Source organism: Arachis hypogaea, chromosome 3 (genome assembly GCF_003086295.3).
Source record: "Arachis hypogaea cultivar Tifrunner chromosome 3, arahy.Tifrunner.gnm2.J5K5, whole genome shotgun sequence".
NCBI lineage: Eukaryota > Viridiplantae > Streptophyta > Magnoliopsida > Fabales > Fabaceae > Arachis > Arachis hypogaea.
In genome coordinates this window covers 71,218,020-71,232,910 of record NC_092038.1, presented here as the reverse complement: position 1 = coordinate 71,232,910, position 14,891 = coordinate 71,218,020, and the positions used below count along the sequence as shown (strand labels likewise).

The following is a 14,891-nucleotide window of genomic DNA, read 5'->3' as shown; positions in this document are numbered from 1 at the left end:
TTCCCTAAGTGAATACGAAGATGATGCAGAGGTCGACTTTTCTCAACCTCCTATTTACGACTCAAGCGATGAGGAAGATATCAATGGCTTTGATCAAGACATGGTTGAAGTTGAAGAAATTTGCAAAGAAGTGGAAGAATTCACAAAAGACCACAAGGGAGTAGAGCTTGCAGAGCCACTAGAAACACCTATCCCAAGGCCATTACCACCCAACACAGACTTCAAGTGGGTAAATTTCTTAGCTCTTATCTTTACTTTTCCACTTGAATATGGTTTACTTGAGACAGATGGCCAGCTTAGAGCTCTTTGTGGCTTTAAGAGCAAAAGGGAAATGACTCGCACTCAGCGCTGGTATGCAAGACTCAATGAGGCTTCGCACTTCAAATTAAGGTGCAGGAATTGGTGTCAAGCTCAATTGAAAGGATCTCGGAAGCTGTTTGGTCACTGCAGTGAGAATTCAGACTACTCACCACCCGGCTAGAAAAATGTAGATGAAGACAAAGATGGGTGTAGAAGAAAAGCTTGGGATCCTGGAGTCTGTTCTGACATTCAACACCCCGGGAGCCTGAGAATATGTTTGAAGCTGCTCAGAAGCTTTACATGCTTAGTTTGGGACCCCGGAGGATGCTGGCATTCCAAACACTGGTGGAGATTCCTGGACGAATTCAAGCACAAACCACCCTAGCAGGAAGCTCATCAAATGTCCAAGTTAAGGACTTTAACTAAAAGTGCTAGGTGGGAGACAACCCACCATGGTATGATCGTTCCTTTTTCAGTTTTTATTATTAGTCTGTTTTGTTCGTTTTTGAATTTTGTTTGAACCTGAATTTGTGCATAACATTCACTGCATTCTGCATTTTGCATACTGCATAAAAAAAAGTGAGAGGAGAGAGCACGCGACGCGACCGCATCGCTGACGCGTCCGCGTCACAAGTGCAGTAAAAGAAAAAGAAAGTGAAAAGAGAGTTATGCTGAAGCACGGCTTGAAGTATGCCTTTGGCTCAAAATTGTTCCACACGACCACGTGTCCCACGCGATCGCGTCATTTGCGGAGAATACTTCCCACGCGTCCGCGTCATTCACGCGAACGCGTTATCTGAATATCGGCGTAAAGATCCAGCGCCCAGAAAGTTGGGCTGGAATCGTGCGGTTAGTGTGCGATTAGCACAAAACAACCCATGCGTACGCGTCCTTGACGCAAACGCATCACTTACACAACCCCCATCCCACGCGAAAGCGTGAGCAACGCGATTGTGTCGCGCGGATTTTATGACCCCCTTTATCAAACAGAGAGTTGCGCTAAAACGACTCCGGAATCGTGCGTCTAGCACAAATTCCAGCATCGCGGTCATGTGCTTCATGCGTCTGCGTCACCAATCTCATACCCAACCCATGCGATTGCGTCAACCACGCATCCGCGTCAACCCCATTTGACCTTAGTCACGCGATCGCGCGACCCATGCATTCGCGTGGATTCGCAATCACTAACCCCATGTCACGCGAACCATTCCTCGTCGCGCCCCAAACCCTAACCCCTTCCCTCTCAATCTCTCTCTCTCTCTCTCTCTCTCTCTTCCGCCACCATTCCACCACCGCAGCCCACTTCCGACTGGCACTGCCCCCTCCGCCGACCACCACCCCGAACCGCCCCCTCTCATCAATCCCTACCAATCTCGCCGTCCTCCGCCAGCCAGCCCCAACCACCTCCGACGACCGGATCCGCACCGCCGTTCACCGCCACATCGCCACTACCTTCCCTCTGTCATATCCCTTGGTCTTTGCACACCAGGTTCCGCCATACGGCGATCCATCCCTACGACTCTTTCATTCGTTTTTCAATTTCTGTTCCGAATAGACTAGGTAGAAATGCATGTTTGTAGTGGATTCTAGGTGGTTAGGTAGTCTAGGATTTAGATAATGGATTTAGGCCTGATTAATTGCGTTGTTCGTGCTTCTTGTTTTATAATTTTTGCAATTCTGCTGTTACTGTGATGTTAGTATTGTTCATATGCTGTTCTTCCTGTTCATGCTGCTTTTGCGAATGTTCTTTCTTGTTCATACCTAATTGCAGTTTGTTTTATTTTATATGAACTATTCTGATTGTTGTTTCTTTTCCGGGAACATCCAATTTTTAGCCGAAATGTTGCCCAATTTTCTGTAGACTGTTTTGTTTCCTTTCATGTCTTGGTTTTGGCACTTTGAACTCTGCTTTACTTTGCTTTTACCAAACCAATCATGAATACCAGGGCAAGCTTTCTTATTCTTTTTGATTTCCTGGTTCACGATCTGCATTTTTGATGTTTAGATTCCAATTTTTGCTATTTCTATGTCTATCTGAATCTTCATCAACCTGATTTCCTTGTTTGGATATGATTCCACTGTAGCTTCTAATTGTGAATGCTTGTTACTTAGAAAATGATCCTCATACCACTTACTCTGACTTTCTTTTTCCTAACTCACTGATTTCAACTTCCTTACCTCTTTTTCATTCCTAACCTAATACCTTTCACAACATCTCTTCTGGTTTTTCCTATTCTCTTTAACCTTCTAACCGAGGCATGATGATAGTTTTTCCTAATTAACATGAATTCTAATACATTTTGGATTGTGATTTTTTCTTCTCGGACTTTTAACTCTTATACAATCCTTAATGCACATTCTTTAACTCATTTTCCTTACTTTGCTACCCCTTTGCCACTATGTGCTTATTTTGTTATTTGCCTACCTGTTTTCGTTTTTCCATTATATCCTTGATTTTTGTTTTTCAGGATGTCTGACGCCCAACGCAAGGGAAAAAGAAAGGCAACAACTGGCAAACGAAAAAGAGGAGAATCCTTTATGTTTCTCCTGGAACTTTTGCATGATGAATCTTGGCGGGACAAGCACTTTACCGCGCAGGAGAAGGCTAACCAGCTCCTCCCTGCCAATGATCCAATTAAGTTTGCAAACCGGTACTGTGAGCTGAAGTTTCCTATGTTTGCTACCTCCAGAAATCTGTACCTGGAGAGGACTTTGAAAATTCCAGAAGAACTACAGCAGTACACCTCCGATGATATCAAACAGAGAGGCTGGTTCTTCCTAGAGCGAAACTTGACTGAGGTAAATGCTTCCTGGGTAAGAAAGTTTTACTGCAATTACTTCAAGACTTCCCTGGATGCAGTGCACCTCAGAGGGAAACAGATACTGGTCACTGAAGAGGTCATTGAGGATATTCTGCACCTTTCACCTAAGTCCGATCAGCCTGACAGTTACCAAAAGGCTGAGGAGGACATGCGCTTTCTGAGATTTGACTGGGATGCTGTCAAGGAGAGGATAGCCCTTGACCCTACTGTCCCATGGGTCATGGGTACAAACACCACCATGCCTAAAGGAATCAAACGGAAATACTTGAATGATGAGGCTCGGCTCTGGCATCAGATCTTGAGTAACTTTATTATGCCGAGCACTCATGAGACAGAGTTACCTGCTGCCATGATCACCCTCCTCTGGTGTGTGATGGAGGGTAAGGACCTGTACCTACCACGATTCATCCGGCACTATATGGCTAGGGTACATATCCGAGGCACCCTCCCCTTCCCTTATTTGGTTACCCAGCTAGGCCGTCATGCTGACGTGCCTTGGGAGGACACTGATGAGAGGCCACCTGCTGCAGAGTGCAGGAAGATTATTCCTCACAGCAGGAACTTTTTGGCCTTGGGCTACAGACCTAAGTTCCTTACAGCTTCCGATGAGACAGCCACACCCTCAGCTGCCCCCTCTTCTTCCACCGCTGCACCTACCTCGTCCACTGCTACTCCAGCTACTCATGAGCCTGTTTACCATTTGGTGCATCGACTGTTCGCCCACTTGGACCATATGGAGTGTCGCAACAAGTGACGCTATGAGCACCTCAAGTTGATGATCCGGTCTGGTGGCGACATTCCCTCTGAGCCTGACACCCCTTTCGATACATCTGAGGCGGAGGCATTCGATCATGAGGAGCAGGCACCCACACAGGCTGCGCAGGCTGCGCCACATCCTGAGGCACCACACCAGATGCAGGCCACAGTTCCCGAGATTTCTATCCAGTCAGACCCTCCTCTGCAGCAGACAGAGCCTTCCACCCTCATTCAGTCCGCATATCCTCAGACCACCACCGCGACACCAGCAGCCCATCCTTCCGGAGATGACACTTCGTCACACCCTGCTTGAGTGAGCATCGAGGATGATGCTATTATTTAAGTGTGGGGAGGTCGTCATCTCTGGCATCTATTTTGGTGAACTACTACATACTCTCTTCTTATTTTAGCTATTTTTTGTATTTTTGCACATTTTTCTCTCTTTTGCTTTTGACTGTATTTTTGCATTATGCACTTTGGACTGTATAATATCTTGGATATTTTAGCTTGAGTTGCACATTAGTTTACTAGTTATATTTTAAGTGGATTAATTAGTATAATTTACCCTTTTTAGCATATAATAGTTGATTTGATTCAAAATAAAAAGGAAGTAAGCTAGAAACTTTAACAGAATAAAAACAATCCACACCTTGTATATATAGCATTACATGTTAGTTAGTTAACAACATTTCATCAAGGAGGAACACTAAAACTTTAAAGCCATCCAATATATTTTACATTGAGAATAATGGAAACTCTTAATTTCTACTTGCATGACATACATAACTGATATATGATTTATGAGCTTGAGAACACACAGCCTGTGAGTTTTGAGCTTAATTGTATGGTTACATTCAAACCATAAATTTCATTCCTGTGTGTTTTGCCTTCTTTTTATTTTTCTGATGTTCTTTACTTTGCTTTAATCTATATGTCCAATATAGAATATAGATACATACCAAGATAGCATTGATGCCAATTTTTTTTAACTCACTTATCCCAAATAAAGCCTACCTTTTATGCCATCCTTGTTAGCCCCCTTGAGCTTTTTAATCCCCTTGTTTTATAACCACATTACTAGCCTTAAGCAGAAAAACAAAATAAAAATCCCAAGTTGAATCCTTGGTTAGCTTAAGATAGAAATTGTGTAATTGTTTAAGTGTGGGAAAACTTTATCGGAACATGGATGATAGAAACAAAGGCAGAAAGTTGAAAAGAATAAAGATGTTTGGGAAGCATACTCATGTGAAATTAAGGTAATTAAATTACCATGTGCATTAAATTTTTTTTTTCAGTATTCAAATAAAGGGGATACAAAAGAATTCCCCAATTGCAAATAAAAGCAATGCACATGAGACAAAAAAAATTAAAACTAATGCATGAGCATGTAACATAAAAAGTGGGAAATTTGGGTAAATAGGTAAAGAAGCTTGGTTTTACAAAGTATGTATGTTAGGTGAGACCTTAGACTAATCAAGGATTCACTCATTAGCTCACTTAGCCTTATACATATACTCTTACCTCTACCTTGGCCCCATTACAACCTTAAAAAGACCTCATGATTTTTGTATGTCTGTATTCTATAATTATTGATTGGTTAGATGAAGAACAAAGTTATAGAAAGTAAGAATAAAAAGAAGATTAGAGTGATTAACCCAATAAACACTGAGTGACTAGAGAGTAAACACAAAATTCAGTAAGGGTTCAATAGCTCATGACCATATATCTCTACTTCTATTATTAATTGTCTTGCAAGTTTGAAAAATATTTTATTTACCCATCTCAATTGTAAAAGTGCCTTAACATTATCTAAGGTTGGCTATGCATATATGATTCCTTGAGAATGTGAATTAATTTAACTACATGTAAAGTTTTATATATAAGTGGATAATAACTAGATTTGCATGACACATTGAGGTAGATGCATTTAGAATAGATTGCATTGCATGAGATTCCACCACTTTACCTTACTCTTTATCTTGGATTTAGCATGAGGACATGCTATTGTTTAAGTGTGGGGAGGTTGATAAACCCATATTTTATGATATAATTTGTGCTGAATTTAAGTGTTTTATTCAATTCTTCACCCACTTATGCATGTGAAATTGCATGGTTTTACCTTCCCTTCCTTATTATGAGATGTATGTGAAAAACATGTTTTCTAGGCTTTAAAAGTATTAATTTTAATTATCTTTTATTGCCATTCGATGCCGTGATTCGTGTGTTGAGTAATTTCAAATCTTCTAAGGCAGGAATGACTTAAAGAATGAAAAGGAAACATGCGAAAATGGAAGGAAAGCATAAAACGGAGTTTTTGAAGAAATTGGCAGCGACGCGATCGCATGGGCGACGCGGCCGCATGCCAACGCAAAATGGCAGTGACGCGATCACATGATTGACACGATCGCGCGCCACAAGTGAAACGCATATGACGCGGATGCATGACTGAAGCAACCGCGTGACAAGGAAAATTCCACATGACGCGACCGAGTGAGCCACGCAGACGCGTGACAGAGGCCACGCACCAAAAATTACAGAAAGCGATCCCAGCAATTTCTAAAGCCCTTTTTAGCCCAAATCCAAGTCCAGAAAGCACAGACCAGAGGTTATGAAGTGGAGGAATGCATCCGAAAAGGGGGAGCTAGCCAATTAGTTACTTTTCATAGTTTAGATGTAGTTTTAGTGAGAGAGGTTCTCTCCTCTCTCAGGATTTAGGATTAGGATTCTTCTTAGAGGATTTAGGATTTATTATTATTTTAACTTACAATTTCTTCTGAGCTACAGGTTCAATATTCCTTTATTTTGACCTCTTTTCTACTTTGAGATACTTTAATGCTTTTATTTATGTTTGATTTATGTTGCCCAATTGACTTATAAATATTTTTCATGTTAGATTTGACTGCTTTGAATGAATGTTAATTGAGGTATTCCATATATTTATGATTCTTATTTAGCTTTTTATATTATTGGCTTTAATTGATTAACTGGAAGCTCTTGAGTTATCAACTATTCAGGATTGATTGTTATGTCGGCTGATTAATTGGAATTCCACTAACTCTAGTCTTTCCTTAGGAGTTGGCTAGGACTTAGGAAATCTAACCAATTGGTTCACTTGACTTTCCCTTGCTTGCGCAAAGGTTAACTAAGTGGGATTAACTTCCATTCTCATAGGAGTAACTAGGATAGGACTTCCAAATTTTCATATCTTGCCAGGAGTTTATTTTATAGTCATTTATTTATTTTATTTGTCATTTAATTTACTTGTTCCTCACTTTCAAAACCCCAATTTACAAAACCCATAACCAATAATAAGAACATACCTCCCTACAATTCCTTGAGAAGACGACCCGAGGTTTGAATACTCGGTTATCAATTTTAAAAAGGGTTTGTTACTTGTGACAACCAAAATGTTTGTACGAAGGGATTTCTGTTGGTTCAGAATCTATACTTACAATGCAACTTTATAAAATTCTTTACTAGCAAAAAGCCTAACGTCAAGGTCCTCCACCAGAAATCTGGAGGCACAAGTGGGCCAGCTGAGTAAGAAAATCACTGAAACTCCTCCTAGTACTCTCCCAAGCAATACTGAAGAAAATCCAAAAAGAGAGTGCAAGGCCATTGATATAATCAATATGGCCGAACCTAGAGAGGAAGGAGAGGACGTGAATCCCAATGAGGAAGACCTCATGGGACGTCTCTTAAGCAAGAAGGAGTTCCCTATTGAGGACCTAAAGGAATCTGATGCTCATATAGAGACCATAGAGATCCCATTAAACCTCCTTCTGCCATTCATGAGCTCTGAAGACTATTCTTCCTCTGAAGAGGATGAAGATGTAACTGGAGAGCAAGTTGCTCAATATCTAGGAGCCATCATGAAGCTGAATGCCAAGTTGTTTGGTAATGAGACTTGGGAAGGTGAACCTCTCTTGCTCATTAGTGAACTAGATACATAGGTTCAGCAAACTTTACCTCAAAAGAAACAAGATCCTGGAAAATTCTTAATACCCTGTACCATAGGCACCATGACCTTTGACAAGGCTCTGTGTGACCTAAGGTCAGGCATAAATCTTATGCCACTCTCTGTAATGGAGAAACTGGGGATCATTGAGGTACAGCCTGCCATATTCTCATTACAAATGGCAGACAAGTCAGTAAGACAAGCTTATGGATTGGTAGAGGACATGTTGGTAAAGGTTGAAGGCCTTTACATCCCTACTGATTTCATAATCTTAGACACTAGGAAGGAGGAGGATGAATGCATCATCCTTGGAAGACCTTTCCTAGCCACAGCAGGAGCTGTGATAGATGTTAACAGAGGAGAATTAGTCCTTCAACTGAATGGGGACTACCTTGTGTTTAAGGCTCAAGGATCTTCTTCTTTAACAATGGAGAGGAAGCATGAAAAGCTTATCTCAGTACAAAATTAAACAAAGCCCCCACAATCAAACTCTAAGTTTGGTGTTGAGAGGCCACAGCCAAACTCGAAGTTTGGTGTTGAATCCCCACATCCAAACTCTTAGTTTGGTGTTGGGAGTGTACAATATTGACCTGATCACCTGTGAAGCTCCATGAGAGCCCACTGTCAAGCTATTGACATTAAAGAAGCGCATATTGGGAGGCAACCCAATTTTTATTTATCTAATTTTATTTTATTTTCATTGTTCTTTTATGTTTTATTAGGTTCATGATCATGTGGAGTCACGAAAAAATATTAAAATTAAAAATAGAATCAAAAACAGCAAAAGAAAAATCACACCCTGGAGGAAGGACTCACTGGCGTTTAAACACCAGTAAGGAGCATCTGGCTGGCGTTCAACACCAGAACAGAGCATGGATCTGGCGTTGAACGCCAGAAACAAGCAGCATCCTGGCGTTTAAACACCAGGAATATACCCTGAGGAGAGCTGGCACTGAACGCCAGAAACAAGCATGGAACTGGCGTTCAACGCCAGAAACATGCTACAGTTGCGCGTTGAACGCCCAGAACATGCATCACCTCGGCGTTTAAATGCCAGAATTGCATGCAAAGGCATTTTACATGCCTAATTGGTGCAGGGATGTAAATCCTTGACACCTCAGGATCTGTGGACCCCACAGGATCCCCACCTACCATATTCTCCCCTCTTCTCAATATTCATCCTCTCTTTCCAATAAACTCTCTTCCCCAAAACCCTTCACCAATCACCTCAATCTCTTTTCCCAATTACCCGATTCACCAGTCACATCCATCCACTCTTTCCCATAAACCCCACCTACCTTCAAAATTCAAATTTCTTTCCCATCCAAACCCACCCTAAATAGCCGAACCTACTCCCTCTCCCCTCACTATATAAACCCCATTATTCTCCTTAATTTTCACACAACACAAATCCCTCTCCTATACCTTAGCCGAATACACCTTTCTTCACTCTCTTCCATATTTTCTCTTCTTCTTTTCTTTTCTTTCTTCTCTTGCTTGAGGGCGAGAAATATTCTAAGTTTGGTGTGGTAAAAGCATAAGTTTTTTGTTTTTCCATTACCATTGATGGCACCTAAGGCCGGAGAAACCTCTAGAAAAGGAAAAGGGAAGACAAAAGCTTCCACCTCCAAGTCATGGGAGATGGAGAGATTTATCTCCAAAGCCCATCAAGACCACTTCTATGATGTTGTGGCTAAGAAGAAGGTGATCCCTGAGGTCCCTTTCAAGCTCAAGAAAAATGAGTTTCCGGAGATCCGACATGAGATTCAAAGAAGAAGTTGGGAAGTTCTGACCAACCCCATTCAACAAGTCGGAATCTTGATGGTTCATGAGTTCTATGCCAATGCATGGATCACTAGGAACCATGATCAAAGTATGAACCCGAATCCAAAGAACTATCTTACAATGGTTCGGGGAAAATACTTAGATTTTAGTCCAGAAAATGTGAGGTTGGCATTCAACTTGTCCATGATGCAAGGAGATGCACACCCCTACACAAGAAGGGTGAACTTTGATCAAAGGTTGGACCAAGTCCTTAGGAACATATGTGTTGAAGGAGCCCAATAGAAAAGAGACTCCAAAGGCAAGTGATGAGCGGATAATTTATACGCTTTTTGGCATTGTTTTTAGGTAGTTTTTAGTAAGTTCAAGCTACTTTTAGGGATGTTTTCATTAGTTTTTATGTTAAATTCACATTTCTGGACTTTACTATGAGTTTTTGTGTTTTTCTGTGATTTCAGGTAATTTCTGGCTAAAATTGAGGGACTTGAACAAAACTCTGATAGGAGGCTGACAAAGGACTGCTGATGCTGTTGGAATCTGACCTCCCTGCACTCGAAATGGATTTTCTAGAGCTACAGAACTTCAAATGACGCGCTCTCAATGGAGTTGGAAAGTAGACATTCAGAGCTTTCCAGAAATATATAATAGTCCATACTTTATTCGGGAATTCATGACGTAAACTGGTGCTCAACGCCAGTTCCATGTTGCTGTCTGGAGTAAAACGCCAGAAACACGTCACGACCCGGAGTTGAACGCCCAAAACACGTTACAACTTGGCGTTCAACTCCAAAAGAAGCCTCAGCTCGTGGATAGATCAAGCTCAGTCCAAACACACACCAAGTGGGCCGCGGAAGTCGATTTATGCATCAATTACTTACTCATGTAAACCCTAGTAGCTAGTCTAGTATAAATAGGATAATTTACTATTGTATTAGACATCTTTGGTCTCAGTTTTATTTTATTCTTCATCTGAGGAGACTATTGATCACGTTTTGGGGGGGCTGGCCATTCGGCCATGCCTGAACCTTTCACCTATGTATTTTTAACGGTGGAGTTTCTACACACCATAGATTAAGGGTGTGGAGCTCTGCTGTACCTCAAGCTTCAATGCACTTACTATCATTTTCTATCCAATTCGAATTATTCCTATTCTAAGATATTTGTTGCACTTCAACTTGATGAATGTGATGATCCGTGACACTCATCATCATTCTCACCTATGAACGCGCGTGATTGACAACCACTTCCGTTCTACCCTAGACCGGGCGCATATCTCTTGGATTCCTTAATCAGAAACTTCGTGGTATAAGCTAGAATTGATGGCGGCATTCATGGGAATCCGGAAGGTCTAACCTTGTCTGTGGTATTCCGAGTAGGATTCCGGAATTGAATGACTGTGACGAGCTTCAAACTCCTGAAGGCTGGGCGTTAGTGACAGACGCAAAAGAATCAAGGGATGCTACTCCAACCTGATTGAGAACCGACAGATGATTAGCCATGCTGTGACAGAGCATTTGGACCTTTTTCACTGAGAGGATGGGATGTAGCCATTGACAACGGTGATGCCCTACATATAGCTTGCCATAGAAGGGAGTGATAAAATTGGATAAAAGCAGTAGGAAAGCAGAGATTCAGGAGGAGCACAGCATCTCCATACGCCTATCTGAAATCCCCATCATTGGATTACATGAGTAACTTTATCTTTATTTTATGTTTATTATTTATTAATTTTTGAAAATCCATAATTAATCACTATCCGCCTAACTGAGATTTACAAGATGACCATAGCTTGCTTCATACCAACAATCTCTGTGGAATCGACCCTTACTCACGTAAGGTTTATTACTTGGACGACCTAATACACTTGCTGGTTAGTTGAACGGGGTTGCATCCACACATAGCAAAGATCCATTATAATTATTCCATACAACAATAAAGAGTACAACATTGATGATCACAATTTCGTCCACCAAGTTTTTGGCGCCGTTACCGGGGATTGTTTCAATTACAATTACGTGCAACTACAACGCCAAGTTTTTCTGATCCGGCAACAACACCATGTTTTTGGTGCCGTTGCCGGGGATTGTTCGAGTATGGACAACTGACGGTTCATCTTGTTGCTCAGATTAGGTAATTTTCTTTTTATTTTCTTTTCAAAAAAAAAGTTTTCAAAAATCTTTCAAAAATTTTTCTTTATTGTCGTTTTCTTAAAATATAATTTTTGAAAAAAAATAATAAAAATACAGAAAATACAAAAAATCATAAAATCATAAAAATAAAAAATATTTTGTGTTTCTTGTTCAAGTCTTGAGTCAACTTTTAAGTTTGGGGTCAATTGCATGCTTTAAAAAAATTTTCTTGCATTTTTTGAAAATTCATGCATTCATGGTGTTCTTCATGATCTTCAAGTTGTTCTTGACAAGTCTTCTTGTTTGATCTTGATGTTTTCTTGTTTTGTGTTGTTTGTTGTGTTTCATATGCATTTTTTTGTTTGTTTGTTAGAGTCCATGCATTAAAGATTTCTAAGTTTGGTGTCTTGCATGTTTTCTTTGCATCAAAAATCTTTCAAAATTATGTTCTTGATGTTCATCATGATCTTCATAGTGTTCTTGGTGTTCATCTTGACATTCATAGTGTTCTTGCATGCATTCTTTGTTTTGATCCATAAAGAAAAGAGAAAAACACAAAAATGACGTTTTTAATTTTTTTCTCTCATCATTAAAAATTCAAAAATCAAAAAATATATTTTCCTTATTTTTCTCCAAATTTTCGAAAATTTGAGTTGACTTAGTCAAAAAATTTTAAAATTAGTTGTTTCTTACAAGTCAAGTCAAATTTTCAATTTTAAAAATCTTATCTTTTCAAAATCTTTTTCAAAAATCATATCTTTTTCATTTTTTTATTATTTTCGAAAAATTCCAAATATCTTTTTCAAAATATTTTCAAAATCTTTTTCTTATCTTTATATCAAATTTTCGAAATTACACTAACAAGTAATATGATTGATTAAAAAATTTGAAGTTTGTTACTTTCTTGTTAAGAAAAATTCAATCTTTAAAATCTAGAATCCTATCCTTTTAAGTTTCTTGTTAGTTAAGTAATTAATTTTAATTTTAAAATTAAATCTTTTTCAAAATATCTTTTTCTTAAAATCTTATCTTTTTATCTTATCTTTTTATCATATCTTTTTCAAAATTTTATCTTTTTCAAAAATTTGATTTCAAAATATCTTATCTAAATCTTCTGATCTTTTCAAATTTGATTTTAATATCTTTTTCAACTAACTATTTGACTTTTTGTTTGTTTCTTATCTTTTTCAAAACCAACTAACTACCTATCCCTCTCTAATTTTCGAAAATACCTCTCTCTTTTTCAAAAATTCTTTTTAATTGTTTTAAATTCTAATTTTAATTATATCTTATCTTTAATTTTCAAAAATCACTAACCACTTTTTCAAAATTATTTTTGAAATTCTCTATCTCTCATTCTTCTATTTATTTATTTATTTACTAACACTTCTCTTCACCTCTCTTCATCTCAAATCACTACATCTATCCTTAACCATTCTTCTTCACTCTTCTTCCATTCCTTCTTCTACTAACAACAAAGGAATCTCTATACTTTGACATAGAGGATTCCTCTTTCTTTTCTTGTTTTCTTCTTCCCTATATGAGCAGGAACAAGGAAAAGACACTCTTGTTGAAGTTGATCCAGAACCTGAAAGGACTCTGAAGAGGAAACTAAGAGAAGCTAAACTACAACAATCCAGAGGCAACCTTTCTGAAATTTTCAAACAAGAGAAAGAGATGGCAGCCGAACCCAACAACAATAATGCAAGGATAATGCTTGGTGACTTCACAAAACCAACGTCCAAATTTGATGGAAGAAGCATTTCCATTCCTGCCATTGGAGCAAACAATTTTGAGCTGAAACCTCAATTAGTTGCTTTAATGCAACAGAACTGCAAGTTTCATGGACTTCCATCTGAAGATCCTTATCAGTTTTTAACTGAGTTCTTGCAGATTTGTGAGACTGTTAAGACGAATGGAGTAGATCCTGAAGTCTACAGGCTCATGCATTTTCCTTTTGCTGTAAGAGACAGAGCTAGAACATAGTTGGACTCACAACCTAAAGATAGCCTGGACTCCTGGGATAAGCTGGTCACGGCCTTCTTGGATAAATTCTTTCCTCCTCAAAAGCTAAGCAAGCTTAGAGTGGATGTTCAGACCTTCAAGCAAAAAGATGGTGAATCCCTCTATGAAGCTTGGGAAAGATACAAGTAGATGACCAAAAAGTGTCCTTCTGACATGTTTTCAGAATGGACCATATTAGATATATTCTATTATGGTCTATCTGAGTTTTCTAAGATGTCATTGGACCATTCTGCAGGTGGATCCATTCACCTAAAGAAAACACCTGCAGAAGTTCAAGAACTTATTGACATGGTTGCAAATAACCAATTCATGTACACTTCTGAGAGGAATTCCATGAATAGTGGGATGCCTCAAAGGAAGGGAGTTCTTGAAATTGATGCTCTGAATGCCATATTGGCTCAGAATAAAGTGTTGACTCAGCAAGTTAACATGATCTCTCAAAGTCTGAATGGATGACAAAATGCATCCAACAGTACTAAAGAGGCAGCTTCTGAAGAAGCTTATGATCCTGAGAACCCTGCAATGGCAGAGGTTAATTACATGGGTGAACCTTATGGAAACACCTATAACTCATCATGGAGAAATCATCCAAATTTCTCATGGAAGGATCAACAAAAGCCTCAACAAGGCTTTAACAATGGTGGAAGAAATAGGCTCAGTAATAACAAGCCTTTTCCATCATCTTCTCAGCAACAGACAGAAAATTCTGAACAGAGCCCCTCTAATTTAGCAAACTTAGTCTCTGATCTGTCAAAAGCCACTTTAAGTTTCATGAGTGAAACAAGGTCCTCCATTAGAAATCTGGAGGCACAAGTGAGCCAGCTGAGTAAGAAAGTCATTGAAACTCCTCCCAGTATTCTCCCAAGCAATACAGAAGAGAATCCAAAAGGAGATTGCGAGGCCATTGAAGTAATCAATATGGCCGAATGCACAAGGGAGGAGAAGGACGAAAATCCTAGTGAGAAAGACCTCCTGGGACATCTCTCAAACAAGAAGGAGTTCCCCATTGAGGACCTAAAGGAATCTGAGGCTCATATAGAGACCATAGAGATTCCACTAAATCTCCTTCTGCCATTCATGAGCTCTGAAAACTATTCCTCCTCAGAAGAGGATGAAGAT

General features: G+C 39.4%; 1 non-coding gene across 1 annotated transcript; it reads right to left on the bottom strand.

Annotated features, from left to right (window-relative positions):
- Positions 1-13,823: 13,823 nt before the first annotated feature.
- On the bottom strand, positions 13,824-13,927 carry LOC112793091 (small nucleolar RNA R71). Its single transcript, XR_003197800.1, has one exon. It is a non-coding gene; the product is annotated as a small nucleolar RNA R71 (small nucleolar RNA).
- Positions 13,928-14,891: the final 964 nt, after the last annotated feature.